Source organism: Danio rerio, chromosome 16 (assembly GCF_049306965.1).
Source record: "Danio rerio strain Tuebingen ecotype United States chromosome 16, GRCz12tu, whole genome shotgun sequence".
Taxonomy (NCBI): Eukaryota; Metazoa; Chordata; class Actinopteri; order Cypriniformes; family Danionidae; genus Danio; species Danio rerio.
Window position 1 is genome coordinate 43,273,967 of NC_133191.1, and position 23,953 is coordinate 43,297,919.

General features: G+C 35.1%; 1 long non-coding RNA gene across 2 annotated transcripts in view; it reads right to left on the minus strand.

Annotated features, from left to right (window-relative positions):
• Positions 1-3,184: 3,184 nt before the first annotated feature.
• LOC141378298 (uncharacterized) overlaps positions 3,185-23,953 on the minus strand; it is an 82,861-nt gene continuing 62,092 nt past the window's right edge. For both annotated transcript variants that reach the window (XR_012392444.1, XR_012392443.1), the window contains one exon: positions 3,185-3,629. This is a non-coding gene — a long non-coding RNA (uncharacterized lncRNA). The remainder of the gene's footprint in view (positions 3,630-23,953) is intronic.

Below are 23,953 nucleotides of genomic sequence, written 5' to 3' on the forward strand. Positions count from 1 at the left end.
AGTTTAAAGTCCAGTTAATTATCTGTCATAATATATGAGCAAACTTTGGCCACTTTATCATGTCACAAAATGCAGTAAAAAGTCCTACTAACGGCTCATTCACACAAGCAGCAACTTTGTAGCTCAGTGTGGCGACCTGCTGCAAATGCAGGTCTGTGTAGATCTACAGCATGGAGAATCTCTGAGCGAGCAGAGAGAGGATCATGTGAGCTTTACTGGTGCTATCGTTCAAGAAAGTCGCTATTCATTTGCATAAAGTTGAAAGATTCTCAACTTTGTCGCGTTGCTCGACACGCTCACCTGTTCGCCAATGGCTGCTGCGGCTCGAGTAGACAGACGTCGCCAGAAGTAGCTCTCTCTCTTGAAATGAACAGACTAATGTTGCTTTGCCACTGAGAGTCGCTCGTAATGTGAATGGGGCATAAGGTGTTCATATGTCTATATTGCACTTCAATAATGTGACTAAAGGCCAATATTAATTACCCTTTACAATTCCACTGATCTTTAGGTAACACTGTAAGATCACAGTTGCCATAATATCAAAACAAACAACAATCAAACATGCCAAAAAAAAAAGACTGCATAAATCCATGATAAATTCAGCAACTAGTGTTCTGAAATGACATATTAAACATAATTTAATCAAACAAAAGTTGAACATAACTGAAATTATACAGCAAACGGGAACAATCTGTAGTGTTAATTTTACCCATAACATGCCTTCAATCAATATCTGTGGTTTGACGTTGCCCTGCTGATTGCATCATCAGCACTGCTATTGGGTATTGATTAAAAGCTTATCATAAGAGGTCACGCTGATGCAGGCAGAATTTCATCAAAGGGAATATTTGATCACAATGGCCGTTAATCGTCTGTCAATAAACATAACAAACCAACCATCAAAGGCCACAATTTTTTGCCTAGGAATATAATATTCTTTTAGCATTTTCAATATTTGTCTCGGACAACCAAATCTTAAAGCTAATTGCATCATCAGGTTCTGCACTGCTATTGATTATTGATTTAATTCTCGTCATATAAGAGAAGTCATGCTGACGCAGACAGATTTTTATCAAAAGGAATATCTGATCACAATGGCTGTTAATCCTCTGTCAATAAACATGTCAAACCCACCAAGGCCACAAATTTAGGCCTAGGATTATAGGAATCTTTCAGCATTTCCAAAATTTGGCTTGGACGACCAAATCTTGGCCAAAAATTGCACAACAGGTTTAAAATAGTAAAACTCCATGTCTTAATCTGATTAAGTACAAATGTGTACCTTTTGAAAAGGTACCACCCCAGTGACAGCTCGCGTATACCTTATTTTTGAGAGAGTAGGTTATTAATCATACAATTATCTTTTTTCATTCATTAATTTTTCTTCGGCATAGTCTCTGATTTATCAGAAGTCTCCACAGTGGAATGAACCGACAACTATTTTGGCACATGTTTTATGCAGCGAATGCGTTTCTACATGCGTCATTTACACACACTTATACACTGTACGGTCAATTTAGTTTACCCAGTTCACTTATATGCATGTCATTGGACTGTGGGGAAAACCGGAGCACCCGGAGGAAACCCACGCAAACACGGGTGTAACATGCAAACTCCACACAGAAATGCCAACTGACCCAGCCGGAACTGGAACCAATGACCTTCTTGCTGTGAGGTGACCACTGAGCCATCATGCTACAATTGTCTTAACACTGTGTTTATATCAGAATATTGTTGTCCACATAAGCATACTGAGTGTGGAAATGGATAACTGCATGATATGTGATGAACCAGTCTGTTGTGGTGTAGCAGAGTAGTTCATTTACAGCTACAGGACACAAGTGGACCAGATTTATCATCAGTGCTCAGAGATTTATAGTCGATCTAGAATGCAATTCCATTATCTGAGATGAAGTGCAGAAGCCAAATGAAGTCCTTTCGGTGGCAATATCGATTCTTTCTTCCTTTTCAATTAACCCTTACACCATTCACAATATCGTTAAGTCTCATATTTAACAGCTTTTCACAATAATATGAGCTTTTTTAGGATTATCTGGATGTATGAAAAATGAAATGATGGTAGGGAGATGACACTGAACTGCATTGGTGCTCTGTCAGACTGACATGAAGTTCATTATATATGCAGAAATAACCTGTATAACTGAGATGTCAAACTCATTTTAGGTTGAGCTGCTGAAAATGTCCACATGTGCATACTCAGAATTATCATTTGTGATTGCTCACGATAATATTTATTATGCAGAATCTAAAATAATATTTCAGTAGACTAGTTGTTACCAGCTCTTTTATAGTATGTGCCATATTTTGCTTGGTTTATTTTTGTGCTGGTGTCTGCTGGTTTAGACCTAAACTGTTAAAATCTAAATTTATATAAACTAGTTACAAATTAACAAAACTATGTCACTGAAAAGTTATATTCCTTGATTTTTAATTATCCATATTTGTTCAAAAACTATATCTTAATAAAAAATTCTGCTTGTAACCAGTCTCTTGGCCTGGGTTCTTCAATTTACAACAACTGTAAAAATATTAACATTTAAGGTAATTAGCATATAATCAATGCTAATTTAAAGTCTGTTTCTTCATTTATGCTTTTTTCAAGTTGCATTAGGGAGTTGATATTTGAGTTACTGTCAAATAACCACTAAAAAGTTAAATAGTTAGAGTTACCTTTCCATCAGCTCGAACCAGTCTGGCCATTCTCCTCTGATCTCTGGCATCAACAAGGCACTTGCACCCAAAGAACTGCCTCTCACTTGATGAATTCTCTTTTTAGGACCATTCACTGTAAACCCTAGAGATAGTTGTGCGTGAAAACTCCAGTAGATAACCAGTTTCTGAAATACACAGACCAGCCCATCTGGCACCAGTAACTAAATTAGTGAGTATGAATAAATGTAATATATAAAAGCATCTCTTATCTCTTAAGGACTTTTTTGTATTCTGATTCTTGTGATTAGTTCTTGGCTTTTGCAAAGTAAGTAACATGCTTCTAAATTAAAACGACAAAAATGATAAAAATGATACGATAGAACAAAAACAAATATGATATTATAGAACGATATTATAACCTCAGCTCATTTAATTTTTCCAGAAGTCCCAGAGGATTACTGTGTCTTAGAAAAATGAGGAATATGCCCTGCTTTGAAAAAAGTAAATAAATAAATCAGCAAATGTGTTTAATTGTCTCATAATTGGATAACTTTGTAGACTGAATATTTTACAGACCTGGTTTATCACATCCTTTCTTTTGTTTGCATCATTTATGAAGAGGAATGAAAGGAAGATCGCCATTATCAGATACAATCCTGCTTGCTTAATAGGAGCAAATAGTAACAAGATAAATATTTGCTTCCCATTCAGGGATGTTTAAAGGCCTGTCAGGATTAGTGTTGACTGTAGGGAGACAACATGCTGTCCTTTTTAACAGCTTAATTGATTTACGTCAGGGTGTGTCCAAGAGTAAATGGCTAGTAGCTGACAGTCTGCTCTGCTTTATCTTTATGCTCTGTCAAAGACTGGAGGCCACAAGCACTTTCGCTGCTGCCACGAGATGCTCGGCTGCTATATTTCACTCACTGCTGTGACAGATGAATGTAGCTCTGAATCTGAGGAAACAAAACACAACATAACCAGTAACCTTTTAAGTCTGCAGTAATGCTTCTGACAGTTTACTCAAAACTGAAAATTCTGTCATAATTTACTCATTTGTCACAAATCTGTTGGAGTTTCTGTAGAACACAAAAGAAGACATTTGGAAAAATGTTGGAAACCGGTAACCGTTGGCTTCTATTCTATTTTTTTTTCATACTATGCAAGTCAACGGTTTCTGGTTTCTAACATTCATTAAAGTATCTACTTTTGTGTTTAGGAGAAAAAAAGGTATGTCATAAAGGATTAGAACCACTTAGATTGAGTAAATGTTCGGTTTTGGCTGAACCCTTTAAAGATTATTTCAAGAGTTCGCACTTCGATATTGCTTGAAGCTATTAGCAGGAGAGAGCCCTGAGTTTGGAGATAATTGAGCCCAGGATTCCCACCTAGTCAATAAACATACAGTATAAAGGGGTCTGAGATCAGGTAGGTCTCAAGAGCTTCCCCTGGTAATGGGAGGAAAAGGAGGAGATGGGGTAGAAAGGGAGTCTCTTTCAAAATGAAGAAAAGGCAGAAGGGTGAAATCTTTCTATTTATTGTAGGCTTGCAATCAATCATATCACATGCTCCTCTTGAAATTAGTTTGTAAAACGTCACTTAAGTTTGTTTAGCGAAATTCCCTGTGAAAGCAAGGTAAAGGAAAAATTTCAACAGAATAATTTTATTTAATATATAAAAATAAAAAAATTAAATGAATGTGATTAAATATATAAAATGTCACTGTAAATAAATGAAGAAAAATATACAAATATACAGTATATAAACAAAATAGAAAAACAGAAATAAAAGTATCAATAAATATATTAATAAACAATTAAATGAATACAAATATAAATACAAAATTCCACAATAAATAAATACAAAATAAACATAAAAATTTTGCTACTGTAATTCTTTTATTTGAATCAAATTAACTTTATCAGTCAAACTGACAAAAAATATTAAGCAAAATAAGTTTCGTAAGTCAACGGTTTCTGGTTTCTAACATTCTTCAAAGTATCTTCTTCTGTGTTTAACAGAAAAAAGGAAGTCATAAATAAATGAAACCATTTAGGGTTGGAAAATGTTTCATTTTTGGGTGAACTATCCTTTTAAAGATTATTTAAGTTTGTTTCAAGAGTTCACACTTAGCTGATGACTGATAATAAAGCATATTTGGCATGCTGTCCCGAGAGAGAGCCCTGAGCTCAGAATATACTCGAGCCCGGGACTACATTCAGTTTAAAGGGCAAGAGGATAGTTTGAGCTCAGGCAGGTCTCGAGAACTCCCCTGCTTGTGAACGTGTAAGAAATAGCTGAGAGCTGGCTAGGAGTTTGTCTTATGATGCCACTTTGGATTGGTCAATTTACTTATAATGTATGTCATTGGACGGTGGGAGGAAACCAGGAAACCTGGGGAAAACCCACGTGAGCACTGGGAGAACATGCAATCTCTGCACAGAAATGCCACCTGGCCTAGGGCTCGAACCAGTGGCGTTCTTGTCTAGCTGTTAGGCAACAGTGCTAACCAGTGGGCTGCCGTGTCGCACTATCAGGAGAAGGGGAGGAGTAGGGGTGGAAGGGGGGATTCTTCAAGACAAAAATGACTGAAGTGGAAAAGTCTGGTTATTTATAGTGAGTTAGTATTCATCTGATTGGCGCAATATGTGAAGCTGATGCAGGACCAGCTGTGATCAATCATGAGCAAGTGATCAAAATTAGTTTATAAATAAAACACACTTAGCGGAATTCACTAAGAAAAAAGGTCAAGAAAAAAAAATTGAATTTAATACATAAAAATAAAAGTATTAAATATTTAAAATATTACTGTTAAATTTATTAAAAATATACAAACAAGTTATATATAAAGGGCAAAATGGTGGCTCAGTGGTTAGCACTGTTGCCTTACAGCAAGAAGATTGCTGCTGTGCTCCTGATTTCCCCACAGTCCAAAACATGGGGTACAGGTGAATTGAATAAACTATATGCATATTCTGGATAAGTTCATTCCGCTGTGGCAACCCTTAATGAATAAAGGGACTAAGCCGAAGGAAATGAAACTGTGAATAAACATAATAGAAAAATAGAAATAAATGTATCAATAAATACTTTAATAAATACATAAACACCTAAATAAATACAAACAAGAATACAAAATAAAATAAAGTAAATCTAAAAAAATAAACATTCATAAAAACATTGCTGCCTTAATTATTTTAAATAAATCAAATTAACTTTAATCAGTCAAATTAACTTATCAAAATAAATGAACATAAAAACATTTGTTGTCATAATGATTTTAATCATCAACTGATGCAAACACAAACATTTTGATTCGGAATGAAATACTGCCTGCTTTCTCTGAAAGATATTAGCGTGACGATAATTACACCGCAGATGCAATGCTGCAGAGTTTTGTGAATCTATAATAAGCCTAATTTACATCAAAAGGAAGCAACATGTTTGCACCAGGAGGAATTACTTCATTTAAATAATCATGGCATTTCGGCTTTTTAACTGTATAGTGGATGATTACAGAACAAGATGAAGGTTTTTGCACCAAATAAAATCTCCATTCGTGCGGCCTGTCATGAGCCAGGACAAACACACTCTCAAACATTTATAAATACACACACCTCTGGACTCTCAGTTCACCTGAAGTCCCAAAGGATTTCCTCTCTGGCATCTGGCCTGTCAGTAGGTCCACACCGTAATGCACCTGTGGGATCTGAAAGTGCTCAGCCAAATCCCTGAGGTGCCGAAAGGCTGTCTTCAAATATAATGGGCAAATACTAAAGCTTTAGAAGTATGTTTGAGCACATCTGATGTAAAAGAAAATTAAAGCTATATGAGTTATTTGCTTAGCTCCTTTCAATGAGAACGTCATCCAAAATATATGAAAACCTTTCACAAGTTATTTGTAACTATTCAAATGGATGATACCCATTTACATAAATAATTAGAAATCAATGATGCGAACTACCTAATTTACTGGCATCCTTTGTACTTGAGTCTTCAGTGAATAGGCTTTAAACGGGTGGTCGATCACCTATTTTCAAAGGCTTGCTTGTGTTTGTGCACTGTTACATGGTTATGCTTTATTTTTAAATATTGTTGTGAAGCCCCTCCCTTAGAAATCTACAATGGGCTCTAATTGGTCGGCTGTCACAGTGTGTTCTGATTCGCTGCTCGCCAAAGTGCATGTTGAAGGAAAAGTTGTCCTCCAGGGATGAGAGGTTTATGCAAATTTTATTTGAAGCTCATTTTAGTCCCGCTAGCTGTTTGTTGAAGCCCTTAAAAAGAAAAGTAAAAAAGAAAAAGTAAAAGAAAACACCTCTCTTCACATTTAACTTTGAGTGTTGTAACTTTGCATATGTTGTTTATGCACAAAAGAGTATCACAACACCATTCTTTTTAGAATAGTGTTATTTTAAATTACTAGCTCTGTATTCCCTGTGTGTGTGTGTGTGTGTGTGTGTGTGTGTGTGTGTGTGTGTGTGTGTGTGTGTGTGTGTGTGTGTGTGTGTGTGTGTGTGTGTGTGTGTGTAATAGTGTTTCAAATGACTAAACATGTTGATGAAAGTCACTTTGTCAAAATTCCATTTCCAATATCCCACAATGCAAACAGGAAACAGTTTTTTAGTTAGTTTTAAGTTAAGAAAATTATACTTTATATAAATTTACCCAAGAATAAAAATTGTCATAATTTACTGGTTTCAAACTTATAATTCTTCTGTTGACATTTTTAAGAAATAATATCTGCCAATGAGGTGAGAAAATTTACTTGGTAAAATCTTGCAGTAAAGAAGTGTCTTAATGTCTTAAAATAAAAAGAAAAAAGTAGTCTACAGTAAATCTCAAATTTGTCTCGAGTGCCATTCACATCTGCTGTTCCTGCATAAAACCACCAGAGGCCGCTGCTGACTGACTGACTGACTGACTGACTGACCGACTAACCAATCATTGTGGTCATCTCCTCTCTGCGTCTCAAGTTTGTTGACGTATTTGGTGTCACTGGACAAACTGGTAATAGCGGAAAAGTCATCCACATGGAGGTAAGTGGTCACCTGGTGTCGTGTAAAGAAACAAAAGCCGTCGGCAGCATCATACTGCCCTGTAGCTTTTGTTTTAAAGGTGAGTCATACATACCTCTGGCTACATAATTCACGCTCTCCATAAATGTATATGGGGTATGCTTCACAATGAACCTGTGTTGCATAATACAGTGACTAACTAGACATAAGCAGAACATGTCTGGCAAAAAGAATTTTACAGTATATATACAGTTGAAGTCAGACATATTAGCTCCCCTTTGATTTTTTTTTTTAAATGCTTCCTAAATGATGTTTAACAGAGCAAGAAAATTTTCACAGTATGTCTGATAATATTTTTTCTTCAGTAGAAAGTCTTATTTGTTTTGTTTAGTTACTTTACACTAAGCCAAACCAATATACTGTACCCCCAAACCTATAATAGATTCATGAGAGCAATATATATATTAGATATACTACAGGTGAACTGTATCTCATGTTTATTCAAAACAGAAAGAGAATGGAGACAGTGGCAATGTTCTCAGCAGAGAGCAGAAAAGGATGGAAAATTTTTCATTTAAAAATCTTTATAAATAAACTGTGGATTTGGGGCCAATTTATGACAAGACTATCTTGCGTCAATCTAAACCCTAATTGCCATCTTTGTGGGATTTACAGGATTTACGCAGTGAAACACTTGGTATTTATGTCATTATTTGGCACCTAAATGAGCATGTTTTAACCCGCTTTGCATCTGTGTTGATTTCCGTGCACCTCATTGGCTCTTGTTTGAGATCTAATTTGTGCTGGTTTATGTGATGTGCTTAAAAATTAGCCGCTGCACCTGTGTTCATTAGTGACTCACATTACTTTCCAGTCCCATTGGCGCTTTTATGGTGTGCTAAATTGCCCAGTTTACTAAATCTGGCTCTTGGGGTTTAAAGGGATAGTTCACCCAAAAATTAAAGTTCTGTTATCATACATTCACACTTCACTTATTCAAAAGAAGATATTTTGAATAACATCTTCTTTTGTGTTCAACAAAGGAAACCCCTAAAGATTTAAAACCACATTTGGGAGACTAAATGATGACAGAATAAAAATTTAGTTTGATCTATCCCTTTAAACTACACCCTAAGAAGCATTTTTGTCCAGAGAATGGATGTCAATGTAACCAGAACTCACAAATTCCAAATGACATGAGTAAATGATATAAACTGTATTTTGCATTCATATCATTTTAAATGTATTTGAGCTAAAACTCTAAATTTGCATGTTGTAATGCCATTCAGATTGTTCTACCTCCAATTATCCCTAATTATCAAATTATCCCATTAGCATGCACAGAAAGACATCCAAAAAACCCCCCCAAAAAACAGCACAGTCATTCAGGGGCCATTGTCATATAAATGTAAGAATTTCCTGTAGGAGCTTGTAAATGAATCGTGTTTCCTCTCAGTGGGAATGTGGAAGTGCTGTTGCAGTGCTGTGATCTTATGACGCAAGTAAAAAAAGGACCATTTAAAAAAAAAAAAAAACCTTGGATGTCACTCTTTATTTCCTGTGCAGTAGAACTGAAGCTTGTCTATATGGGTAGTTCACAAAGAGGCAATAAAAAAACAATTTTTTGGATATAAAAAATATCTATGTAGTTTTGGGTCTGTTGTTTGAGAAAATGTAAGGGGTTCCTAGATTGATAATTCCTTTATTGTTTTTGTTTTTTGTGCCTTTTACTAAACTGTACCTACAATAACATATGTCCTATAATGTAAAAATGTCCTATAGTATGTCAAAAATTAAGTAAAGTGATTTTTGAACACTTATCGTCATTTAGTGCTACTTATTTTACTGAAATTGTGAATATGTATATTTTTCTCTATTAATGTCACAAATGTTAGACATTTTCGATAAATGGAGGTGTCACACCAAAGAAAGACAAAAATTAACAATTTTATTGTGGTTCCAAATAATAAATATGTAACTAAGATATGCGTGGCGCAGTGGTTAGCACTATTGCCTCACAGCAAGAAGGTTGCTGGTTTGAGTCCTGGCTGGGCCAGTTGGCGTTTCTGTCTGGAGTTTGCATGTTCTCTTCGTGTTCGCGTAGATTTCCTCCGGGTGCTCCGGTTTCCCGCACAGTCCAAAGACATGCGCTATAGGTGAATTGAATAAACTAAATTGTCCTTAGTGTATGTGTGTGAATGAGTGTGTATGGAGTACTGGGTTGCAGCTGGAAGGGCATCCGCTGTGTAAAACATATGCTGGATAAGTTGGCGGCTCAATCCGCAAGACTAAGCCGAAGGAAAATAAATAAATAAATGTTTTCACTACATATTTTATTATGTATTTCATCTATTTATTATTATCCATTATGTTTTTTTTGTACGTTTTACTGTACAAGCTGTACCTATAATGTTCTATAATAAAAACACTTCGTAATATACAAACATGGTGAGAGGTCTTCATTGTTGGAAACTTATCTTTATATAGTGCTATTTATTGTAATAAAATTATGAATATTATATATTTTTCTCCATGACTTGTCGAACTTGTTAGACATTTTTGAGAAATAGGGCTGTCACATCAAAGGACAACAAAAGTTAACAATTTTATAGTGTTCCAAAAAACATAAATATGTAAATAAGGTGCACATCATGGGCTTCAGTCACATGTTAATGAATGGGATCCTTCAAATGGTTAAAGTTTTCATGGAATTGCATATGCGTATGAGCATATACTGTAGTGTCACACCAGAGGACATGGTTTTCAGTGGCAAAATGTATATCAAGTGTCCATGTTTTTAGAAATATATGGATGAAAAAAAAAGATTGCCATTTACTTAAACAGCCACTTGTATAATAAGGTCTGAGGTATTAAAGGCGCAGTAGTAGATCTGCCAAAATGTCCCTTCCCTACCGTCCAAAGCCACGCCTCCTGAAACAGGAACGCGCACCTTAAAGATGACAGTAGACAACCCACTAGATCATGTCATTTGCCAGTTACAAAACTTTACAGTACTTCATAATACTAAAATTCTGAATGAAGAACTGTATTATAACTAGCTCACTTACAGTTGAGTAGTTAGCAAGCAAACATAATGTGCAATATTTCATGCATGGCGAGATCGCTCTCTCTCATGCACTTTGTCCTAAAGCGACTACTGTATGCTTAGTAGTTGTTCACGGCATGCAGGAATTACACTTATTACTAAGCCATATTCACATGCTATTTTACACCGAATATTCAGAGCAGCATTGTAAACAATATAGGGAGCGCGTCACATGTTGTCATTGTTCAGAAATGAATCAATTTGAATATAAAACCAACTTCAGCTTAGTAAAACAGGCTAGGCGAAATAGCACTATTTACTCATTAAACTAAACTAAAATCTACATTATCAATGCTGTAAAAGGTTCCTTGTGAAACTGAAAATAGTCACATCAATATTCGCCAAAGGATGTCAGTGGCTGAACAACACGTCCGTGCATATAACCCATTTGTAAAAAAAAAAAATCAACAGAATCTACATCAGCTTCGCGTGACCAAAGTATTTTTAAAACAAAACATGACCTGTCAAAAAGAAATACTTCAGCCATGGTGTCATCCTTAATTAAATTTAATAAAGTAACTCCTTTATTGATTCAGAATTTTAAAAAGTTTCGATGTTTTTACTGCTGTAACTCTCTCGTGTGCAGGTGAATGTGATGACAATACTAGTTATAGACCATTTTGAGGAATGTAAACAAAAACAATGGTCTCAACATTTTCCCAGTTTTACATTTTTAATTTTTACAGCTTCCGAGAATTCTAAAAGAGCCACATATTGATGAATAAGTTTAGTTTAGTTTAAAACTTTATTAATCCCCTCGGGGCAATTCATTTCGACATGGTGGTGCTTCACATAGTATAACAAGAATGACACACTTAACACGATAAACATCAACACTTAACAGCAAGTACAAAAAACAAAAAATAGTCCATCGATTAACTACATTTTTTACATAACCTAATTGCTTCAGGCAAAAAAGTAAATTCATAACGATTTGTGGAACATCTTATTGTCCTTAGATGTCGACCAAGGGGCATCCACTCAAAATGTTTATTTATTTGTTAAATAATGTTATAATATCTGTTTTAACATTGCATTATGATTGAATTGCTTCTTGTTACAGTTATGAAATGGCTTGAAAACAAGCAGGAAATGTTCATGGGCCAATGACATCACCACATTAAAATGGTCTATAAATATTCTTGCCATGTGTGACAGTGAAAATGCAAGGTCACATCAACAATCTACAGTATATATACAGTAAGTGCATCCGAAACAACAGGAGGAAGTCAATGTCCAGTAGTTTCCTACACCTTCTATCATGGAAATACCCCCCACTCTATGCAGGTTAGACAAACCGTAATGCAAACTGTAAACTGCAATCTTTTTAACTGAGGGTGGTGCATTGTTAAAGCATTGGCAATAATAAGGGGGACAGCTTCTTTTCATCCTCTCAGGAATATTCGGAAGCTCTTATCATGATTAAGAATGGTTAATGGATGCTGGAGTCACACTGCTAGCAGAAGAGAACACTTTCTCCACACATACCCAGCCGAACACACAAAAGGACTCATCAAAGCTCTACTGATAATCGAAGAGAAAAAAGCAAAAGAAAGCAGCATGTGCCCACAACACAAGAAGCCTTTTTTTTGTTCATTTGTTTAGTATATTTATATATTTATTATCCTGCAAAAAAGTCACCATTTGACAGCTGTTCTTAAATTCACACATTTTGCACAATAATCTGAAAAGACTGGAGATATTCTCAGAACTAGTCCGTATACAGGGTTGTTGTTTGCCTATACTGAGATGAGTGGCTATGTTGTGTTGATCTGAAATGGTTAAAGGCCACATAAAAGTGTTTTTCAGAGCATGTTTGTCAGGTTCATTTTTAGTCCAATCACATCTCTCATACGTGATGAAAATCTCAAAGTACACTTCGTTTACCAGAATTCATAAATCAAATTCATGGGAAAGATCAGCTCTCCAAACAAACACTGCTACATTTATAGCAACACTATAACCCCCACAGTGCCGCCAGGACAAATACAGTAGCCATCAAAGTACAGGTGAAGTGTGCCATTTCTGATCTACAAGCATAATCAAACAGAAGCTCATTCATTCATTCATTTTCCTTCAGCTTAGTCCCCTATTTAACACCGGTTGCCACAGTGGAAATAACCATTAACTATTCAAGCATATGCATCACGCAGCGAATGCCCTTTCAGCTGCAACCCAGCACAGGAAAACACCCTCACATTCACACACTCATACACATATAACGCATTTGGCGCATGTCTTTGGAATGTGGGGGGAACCGGAGCACCCAGAGGAAACCCACATAAACATGGGGAGAACATGCAAACGACACATAGAAATGCCAACTGGTCCAGCTGACTCGAACCAGCAACCTTCTTGCTGTGAGGCGACAGTGCTAACCACTGAGCTACAGTGCTGCCGCCCAAACAGACATATTCAGACACTTTTCTTGCAATAACAATGAACGGGCACATCACTGCAAAATATTGTTATAAGTATAAAATATGTCAGAATTATCAGCCCCTCTTTGATTGTTTTTTCTTTTTTTAAATATTTCCCAAATTATGTTTAACAGGAAAAGGAAATTTTCACAGTATGTCTGATAATATATTTTTTTCTGGTCTTATTTGTTTTATTTCGGCTAGAATAAAAGCAGTTTTTAATTTTTTGAACACCATTTTAAGGACAAAATTATTAGTCTCTTTAAGCTAAACTTTTTTCGATAGTCTACAGAACAAACCATCATTGTACAATATTGTATAGGCAATATATTTGCCTAATTACCCTAACCTGCCTACAGTAGTTAAACTAATTAACCTTAAGCCTTTAAATGTCATTTTAAGCTGTATAGAAGTGTCTTGAAAATATCCAATAAAATATTATCTACTGTCATCATGACAAAGATAAAATAAATCAGTTATTAGAAATGAGTTATTAAAACTATTATGTTTAGAAATGTGTTGAAAAAATCTGATAAACAGAAATTGGGTGTAAAAATAAATCGGGAGCTAATAATTCAGGGGGGCTAATAATTCTGACTTCAACTGTATATTTGTAAATAAATATTTGGCAGTTCATTTTTTTTTTACGTTTTTAATTGAATTATGGAATCTTGCTCTTTCCTCAAAAAAAAATTGATCTTGAGAAATTTGAAAAGTGACTCTTGTTGACATTTTTAATAGTTTGAAGTGATACATTGTATTGTGGCTGAGAGAGTTTAACATGATGCAATTTAAGAAAACACATGTAATTACAAAAAACGCCAGCAAATTAAGAAAAGATTTGACAGCACACATGCTGCAAATCCTCACAACGCAAACACATTTTTAAAAATGTGCTGCTTTTTTACACAACGCAAACAATTAAAACATACTGCACTTCCACACAACACAACGTAAATGTTTCAAGGAGACCCTAAAACGTGACGGACCCCTCTATTTAGGTTATGGTTTTTAGGCTAATAAATACTAATGACACAGGAATCTGAATAATAAAATAAACAAACAAACAAAAAAAATCACCTTTTAAAGATCACCTACAACTTCACTGAGCAATAGTCACAGCACAGCAGCATCTGTCATGTTTTTGGATCCACTTTTAACATTTTTGTTCTGTTCTATTTGTGTTGTGAGAAAATGCAGCAGGTTTCATTAATTTGTTTGCGTTGTGGGAAAATGCGGAACATTTTTTAAAAATGTGTATGCATTGTAAGGATTTGCAGCACGTGTGCTGTCAAACAGGCATTTTTTGTAATTGCATGTGTTTTCTTTTAATTGCAGCATGTTGAGCTCTCTCGGCCACCGTAATATTATCCGTGTTTGTATTGTAAATTACAGTATAAAAATTTGCAGACAAACTGCCAGTACATTTTTTATTTTTTATTTTACAGACTAAATTCTCTTAATATTATTTCCTAAACAATATCTTGTGTCAAACTACTGAAATGCAAATAAATGTCACTTTGATAATCTGTGGAGTTATATTTTTAACATCAAAAGTCGACAGAGCAGAGATAAAACTCCCATGATGCAATTCATAAGCATAAATGAAGATAAAACACCATGTGAACCACAAAATATGAAACTTGTTAATTACTGAATATATTTTACAGTGTGGAGCATTTAAACTTCAGAAAAAGTCTGAACAAAAACACACAAAGAAAAATAAGAAGTCTAGAATTGTGCTTTATGCGACTTTTAATACTGTTGCAAGATAAATAGACTGAAAGTTAAGGCATAGTTCATCCAAAACAGAGTTCACTGTTAGTTTACCCTCAGGATGTCCAAGATCTGTCTTTTTTTCTTCAGTAAAACATTGCAGAAGTTTTTCAGCTGAAACTGTAGTTCTTGGTGATTCATAAAAAGCAACTCAAAGGCTGCTGGAACTTTTAGGAGTAAAAAAAATCTTATGTGAATCACCAAGGACTGAAGTTTTACCCAAAAACTGTTTTAATCTTCTACTGAAGAAAAAATGTCATCTACATCGTGGATGGCCTTAAGGTCAGTAAATTAACAGAAAATTTGTATTTTAGAGGGGAAATATCCTTTTAAGATGTTATTCACTAAAATACATTTCCAGTGAGTTGACCTTTAGTTCTGAATCAGTTTGGAATAAATCATTCAGGTCTTATTTTAAAAATCAGATAAAGTTAGTGACTGAAAAATATCTGATTCTATTACTATTCTCTGCTCTACACACACCGGTTTGAGAGATTTATTCAAGTTTGAGAAATTATTCATAAGCAGCCAATAAAGAGGATAGATTGGTTTTATGCAAATGTGTCAGAGATATAGATACATTACAGACATAAAACTAATTCCTGACAATTCTTTTTGGTGAATTAAAAACCAATAATTTTATTCGTCATGAACGTTGACCGGCGACGCAGTAGGTAGTGCTGTCGCCTCACAGCAAGAAGGTCACTGGTTCGAGCCTCAGCTGGGTCAGTTGGCGTTTCTGTGTGGAGTTTGCATGTTCTCCCTGCATTCGCGTGGGTTTCCTCCAGGTGCTCTGGTTTTCTCCCACAGTCCAAAGACATGTGGTACAGGTGAATTGGGTAGGCTTTCATATTGTCCATAGTGTATGAGTATGAATAGGTGTGTGTGCATGTTTCTCAGGCATGGGTTGCGGCTGGAAGGGCATTCGCTGCGTAAAAAAACGTTCTGGATAAGTTGGCGGTTTATTCCACTGTGGCGACCCCTGATTAATAAAGGGACTAAGCCAAAAAGGAAATGAATGAATGAATGAATGAATGAATGAACATTGACATTTTAAACTCTGCAGACCTTCTACATTCACAAAGAGCCACATTATTTTATTTTAAGATTTATTTGACAAGGACAATAAACATTAATATAAATTTACAATGCGCCAGAAAAAGCCAAAAGACTACAGTTTACAGCATTAAAAGTGTAATAGTGATACATGCTGTAGGGAATTTGCTACATGAATAACCATCCACTCACTCATCATGGATATAAACGCGTGTATGCTTTGTGGTGTAATGTGTGTATTTATATAGCTCATTTATCATGTATGGTCATACACCCAAAGCGCTTCTCAATCATGAGTGGGTCTCTCCACACCACCACCAGTAAGTGTTTTGCTTGCATTTACATAAGTTGCTTTGGAATGTAAACCATAATATGTTTTAGATGAATACAAAATGTGTCATATAAATATATTTTCACTTGACGTATTTTCATAATAAACTGCCTGTGGGGAATTTTTTTTTACTTTTTTAAAAACTCTATTGCAAGGATACATATTTCTGGAATGTTATATGTTTGTCAACAATTCTTTTAACCCTAACCTAATGTGTTGCGTAGATTTTTACTTCCTAAACAACGACGTAGAAAGATGTATCCTATGTCCCTTTTTAAAGATGACACATTAACTGACCACCAATTCATCTTAACCGCAGTCAAGTCTTTGAGATGTGTGAGATATCTTTTTTTATTCTTTTAGATTTTTTCTAAAAACCAAGAATACAATGCACCACGTGAGAGGGGTCTGAATGCAGACTAGGTGCAGGTGCAAGGTGAGCTATATGCACAGTGTTGCGGGCAGGCTGTTGCAAAACCGCCCAAATTTTCACTGCCCGCCTATGTCATGGAAACCGCCCAATCTGGCAACACTGTGCATGCGCCGCTTTTTAATGTACACACACAACCACACCCCTTACAGTGATGTCACTAGCTCCATTGAGTGCATTGTGTCTAACATAGCAAGTCTGAGATATGTAGTGTCAGCTTGCAAATCCAAATCTGTATCCAAATACTATTGCACTATGTAAAGACCATGTAGTCCTTTGAAATGTGCAGTTTTGTTTAATGTGTGGGGCTGGACATAAAGAGCTCCGCCCCCCTTTAAAAAAACAGCCAGTAGAATTGTGTTTTTTTATCCCAGCTCTGCCAATGAGAATGACTGAGCTCAAGTGTTGCATCTTAAACAGGGCGGGGCATGTCACATACTAGAAAGCATTTGATTCGTCAAAAGATTGAAGTATGAGGTAACGTCAATAAATAAATAAATCTCTGATCCATTTAGACTGAAGTGACAAACGGCAAGCTTTGAGTATTTATATCTTCTTAATGCAAATGTTATCTCCGTTTTGGAGCACACTAGCTTATAGATATCTTTAAGACTAACGTGCTGATGCTTTTTGATTTCACAGAGACTTTAAAGCTGCATTTAAGGGAGACTTCAAGTTCTTTGAATGTGGCTTTCAGCTGTAGACTTTTTAATATAGCCCAAAAGTCATACTGACATTCAACAAAGTGATATTTTGTCATTCTGACCCTTGTACTAATTCACAACGTGTCACATTTGCTCACTTTACAAATGCATGAAACTAGTGAAATATATAAAAAAACAACAACACAAATTTATTAACAAAACACAACCACTGAAACATCGACACACAGGAATGACAAGGGGTGTTTACAATACTGGACAAAGACTGAAGAGAACACAGGAGTACAAACACATGAGACATAATTGAACTGAATACACACAAGGGTGAGACACAGGCGGAGTTACTGAAACATTAACACACGGCAAGAAAACAGAACAAATGAATCACATGATGTCAACAGTATGCACATGGAACATGGCACATGGGGAATTACATGACATCAGTGACTTAAAGTAACAAACTACGAATACTCAAGTAACTGTAATTGAGTAGTTTGTAAGTAATTAAATTAATTTAAAAAATTTGACTTTCCCTTGAGTATATTTTTAGTACTGTATCGGTAGTTTTACTACACTACTTTTCTTTAACCTGCAGTCACTACTTAATTTTTTCTTGTCTATGGGGATTAAACAAATCAGTCCTGTGATTCCTGTCAAATCAAATCACACATAGAAAGTAAATCGCATCATAATGGACTACCTCAAGACATTGGGAGATTTATAATTGCAGCAAGCTGTTTGCAAGCATTAAAATTGTCCAAGAAGTCCAAAATCTTTACATGCATTGACAGAAAACTGTTTAGATGCATGTCACTGATAATAAGATGACGGATGTTTACTGTATGATGACCGAAACGGCCTTAAACACCCAACAGGCACAAGACGTCAACATGATGCCAAATTAACATTGCACCCCAAAGTCGTGAGGACATTGGATTTTGTTTGAATCAGAACTCTACATCAGGCCAACGTCAATGTCCAACTTGAAATCAACCAAATATCAATGTCTAATGATGGTACAGCTTGACGTTGTGTGGACGTTACCAATATGACATCATGTTGGATTTTTGTTGCCATACCTGATGAATAAATGTCAGTATTTGAAATCAGTATGACGTTGGTTTAAGATGTTGAGTCGACACTGAATTCTAACACAACTTAAAATCAACCAAATTTCAATGTCATTTGTCCTTAGATGCTGGCTAGACATTGAATTTTGGTCACCTGACATCACAACCTAAATCTAACCCAATATTAACATCCTATGGCATAGTGTGCCTGCTGGGCAATAACTAAATGCACTACAGAATGTTACGTTTAAACACATACACAAATTATATGTAAATGTATCATTTTTTTACAGCTGAATACTCACTACTCATTACTCGAGTACTTTTGAAAAGGCTACTTTTTACTCATACTTTGAGTAATATTTACAACAAATACTGTACGTCTACTTGCACTACATTTAGGCAAGTAATGGTACTTTTACTTAAGTATGATTTTTCAGTACACTTGCATGACATTAACACTAGCGCATGGAAACACATAGGACATCAATGTAGACACCGCATTGGAACTTTATGGCACAAAAATCCCCCTTTTTTGGTTCCAGAAGAAAGAAAATAATGACATGATGGCGAATAAATAATCACTGACTTGTCAGTTTTGAGCAAACTTTTCCTTTTAAGTGAATAACAAGTGAACTATTTGAAGTTTTTAAAAAATATACTACATTTCTGGGAAATCTCAGAGTACAGAGGGGTTTTAAAATGCCCCCAGTGCTCCACTACAGGAAGGTTGAATAACAAAAGAGTTTTTGGCGAGTTTTTGATTCAGTAACTCAGTCCAAACAGTACTGCTTCGACCTCCCTTTGAAGCCCAGAACAGAACCAGCACAATGACAAATCGACTTCTTTAGCCCTCCGCTAAGCACACGATGTGGGCACGCTTGTTTTTTTGCTCTGCCACAGCGCTGGGTAAAATGTCAGAGGCATCTGAATCAATGTTCACTGGCTGTGTGCCACAAGTAGCCGCCGTTATCATCACCACAAAAATCAGAGCCTACAAACTGCCATCATAATGACCACAGCAGTTGAAAAGACTGATTCTGACCTCAAACCACTGATGAAAAAAGATAAAGGGAGCAAAAAAAAAAAAAAAAAACTAATATGATGACCATGTTGTTAGTGGTCCAGCACTGTCTGTAATTATTTAATCACGTCTTTTTATTATGTATTAAAAAAAAATACATATCGATATCATGTGCTACTTGGACGGTTGCATAAGGATCACTGAAGCTCATTAAACTTAATCCATTTTAATATTACCTCCAAATCCTTTTTCCCTCTCCGTCTCTTATAATAGTGCATTCATACGATCAAATAAAAGCGTATCAGTAAGTGTGGTGGGTGAGTGGCCTTCATCAGCTCGTGTGGGGGAGATGTGCTTATCAGAGGACGCGATGACAGCATTAAATGTTAATGGAATGGGAAAGGAGCAGAGGTGGACTGTTGATCAGCCTTTCTCTGTGAAGTGCATCAGATGTAAGAGACCACAGCGCTGGACCCGCATGGGCCTGCTCTTACACTTCTACTCAACTCCCGGTTCAGTGCATTCGCAAGTGGATGTGAAATCGCCAATATTTTCTTTGTTATTAATCAAGAGTGTATCTGAGAGGAGAAGAAAGGCTGTGGTTTGATGAATTAATTAGTTAAGGAAGAAAATGCAAACTGAATAAACGAAAATGCAGGGGCATGTTTACTTAAGAGAGAAAGAAAAGACGACAAAAAGACAATCTGTAATCTGACAAGGGAATAGAAAATGTGGATGGAAAAATGGATGCTGATTAATGCTGATTTTTAACTTCGGTAATTGAACAGTTATTAAAATAATTAAACTGAATAATTATAAATGGAATGTGGATGAATGGAAGAAATCAGTTGGCAAGTCTCAAGTATCAAAGTGCTTTAATTTCGCACAAACAGACAAGAACTTTTATATTGCTATGATAAAAAGACAGTAAAATTGAATGAAATTGGTTCATCCATTCATTTTCCTTCACCTTAGTCCTTTAATTATCAGGGGTCACCACAGCGGAATGAACCGCCAACTACTCCAGCATATGTTTTTACGCAGCGGATGCCCTTCCAGCTGTAACCCAGTACTGGGACATATGCATACACTGCCACATTCACTCTCTCTCTCACACACACACACACACACACACACTTAAACACTATGGCCAATTTAGTTTATTTAATTCACCTAACCCACATGTCTTTGGACTGTGGGGGAAACCGGAGCACCTGGAGGAAACCCACGCCAACCCAGATAAAACATTCAAACTCCACACATGTCAACTGACCCAGTCGGGACTCGAACCAGTGACCTTCTAGTTGTGAGGCGACAGTGCTAACCACTAAGCCACCGGGCTGCCTGAAATTGGATCAACACTTTATTTAGATGTTCCATTTGAGTATTAGTAGACTATTTGCTTAATATCTGTTGATACTGCTCCTACAACAGACATTTCACTGACTAAAAGAAACTTGATAAGAACATGTCAACTTACACTAACCCTAACCCCAACCCTTAACAGTCTACTTAATATCTAATGAGAATCAGTTGGCATGTAGATGCAATGTAATTTAAATTCAAAAGTTTGGGGTCAGTTTGTTTATTTTATTTTACTTTTTTAAAGAAAATTCTGTTCATCAAGGCAGCATTTATTAATTGTAAAAACATTATTAAATATTTATTAAAACTTTAAATAACTGCTTTCATATTGTATGTAGTTTCAAATGAATTATTACTTCATTATTATTATTATTATTATTATTATTATTGATAATAATAATAATATTTATAATAACAATAATCATTATTATTATTATTATTATTATTATTATTATTATTATTATTATCATCATCATCATCATAATTATTATTATTATTAATATTAAAGTGATTTCTGAAGGACCATGTGACTGAAGACTGGAGTAATGAGGCTGAAAATTCATCTTTAAAATTACAGGAGTAAATAAAAAAATACAAAAAATATGAAGGGCTAGTAATTCGATTCGATTAGTTGCACAAAAGTTAATTAACAAAAACTGCGTATAAAAACAAGAAAACAAAACTATTAAATGTTATTGCTTTATTTTTACAATTTATTTTAAAATATTACAAAATAAAATAAAATAAAAACATACAAGAAATGAATAAAATCTGTTGCTCAATTTTTAGGTAATTTTATTTAAAATAAAAAAATAAAGAAATTAAAAAGCATCAAAATGTGCACTAGAAAAGAAAAAAGGAAATACAAACATGTGAAGGGCTGTTGCTTAATTTAAGGAAATACAATATGTTCAATTCACTATAATCTTCTACGTGAAGCTGCTTTGACAATTTGACATTTGTAAAAGCGCTACAAATAAAGATGAATTGAATATTTTATTTTTAGACTCATATTTAGTAACTTAGATTTATCATAAAATCTATATGCTCCAATTCACCTCTATGATGATTTTAAGTTCATCTTTTATCCTCTCTTGTTTGTCACTTTGGATGAAAGCATCTGCTAAATGAGTAAATGTAAATATGAAACAACTATTTCAAACAACCAAAAATCAACCGACAAAAAGTGTACATTTACGTATAGCCTCTATACAGTCTTCTATCATGACTTGAGGAACTACACAGTTACTGACTACACAGTTACTGACCTTCCACACCCTTCATTCATCAGATACACGTCACGTAGGTTTGTTTAGAGGCTTTAATGGTTGCTACATCAATATTTAACTACACCCATTTGTGTTATGGGTGTAGTGCTTTGACTGTAAATTTGGTTTTTAGTTCTAACAAGATCTCGTCTGCTCTTTAAATCCCCCTCCAACAGAAGAGAGTGGCTAAATTGTCTGTTTTGTCAGGTAAGCTTGTTTTGCTTTTGCAGTACGCCAGAGTTTCCTGACAGATAGCAAACCCATGAGCATCCATCTGTCTGGAGGTGAAACCTGATATGTTTGGTAGGCGTCCAACATCGTAAAAAAAAAAAAAATACTATGTCTTTAGGTTAGAAAGCAGCTAGGCAAGACACCCTTTCTTCTGCAGAAAGATTTTTTTAAATAATGTGAGTAAAGAGTTTTGGTTTCCTTTGACTTGCATTGCAAAGACAAATAAACAACAAAAGGTAATGGGAACAAAATGTTCATTTATCAGTAGACTATTACTTTAAGGATCCCAAAAGATGTTTGGCAGGGCTGTAGCCTAAAGATACAGTCTGCTTTCTCTATATACCTCCAAATAGATGGACGCTAATGAGTTCTTTAAAATATCTTCTTTTGGGTTATGCAGAAAAAAATGACATACAACTTTGGAGTAACATAATGCAATAGCACAACATGAGTATTTTTGGGTAGACATTGGCTTTAAACCTACAAAAACAGCCCAAAATGTAGTCATGCAATATAATTTGGTGCTCATTTTTGTAACCGCTCTTGACAGTTTAAGCGGTCACATTAAGCTCAACTTCCTTTAATGCATAATATTGCTGTGACAAAGTTGCAAAGCACAAAGTCCTTTTGAAAAGGAAGTTATTCTCTTCATCAGTGGTTTCCAACCTATTTTTCCAGAAGGACTGCATTATAACATTTGAAATATTTAAAGCTCATCAAAGAACCCTAGCAGACAATAATTAAAAAATCATTAGGTATTTAGTTTTATCTTTTTTCCTCTTTTTTTGATAATTGCAACAATAACTGCATAAAATTTTAAATAATGACATAATAACATTAATAAATGTGGCCAGATTTTAAATAAACACAAAAAAGATGGTTGCTTAACTTACAACATAACATAACTACACTAAAAAAAAAATGATTTAGGGCTCAATTAAATTAAGCATGATTCAATTTTGTTAATTTAAACTAATTTCATTAAGTTTTTAATTTTAATAAATAAACTTTCATTGGTTTTAAGTGAATAAGATGTGTTTTGAACCAAGCTACAGTAAATTAATTAATTAAAGTCTATTAGAAAAATATATATTTGTTTTGTTATGTTTGCCAAATCCCAGAGGGAGTTTTCAATCTTCACAATCCAGTCAGATTGAAGCAAGATGCCAGCACCGCTGTTCTGTACATCCATTTGCACAGTAAGTCACGTTTTATATTATACCAGACTGTTTATATGCCCAAATGAAGCAGCAGTTATTAAAATAGTGCACAATTAATGCACAGTGCTTTATTTCATCTAAAATTTTCAATAGTGCATAACAGCTCTTTTGCTTATGTCTGAGGTGGTGGTCTGAGCAAAAACTGTAGACAGTCTGAATGTAAATTTACATTCTGACCAGGGGCGGACTTAACTAATAATCAAGCTAAGCAGCCGCTTAGGGCCCCGAGGAATTAGAGGACCTGAGCAATGCCAAGAAGCCTATATTAATCATATACAGTAGCTCTTTTTAAATTTTCTATCATAA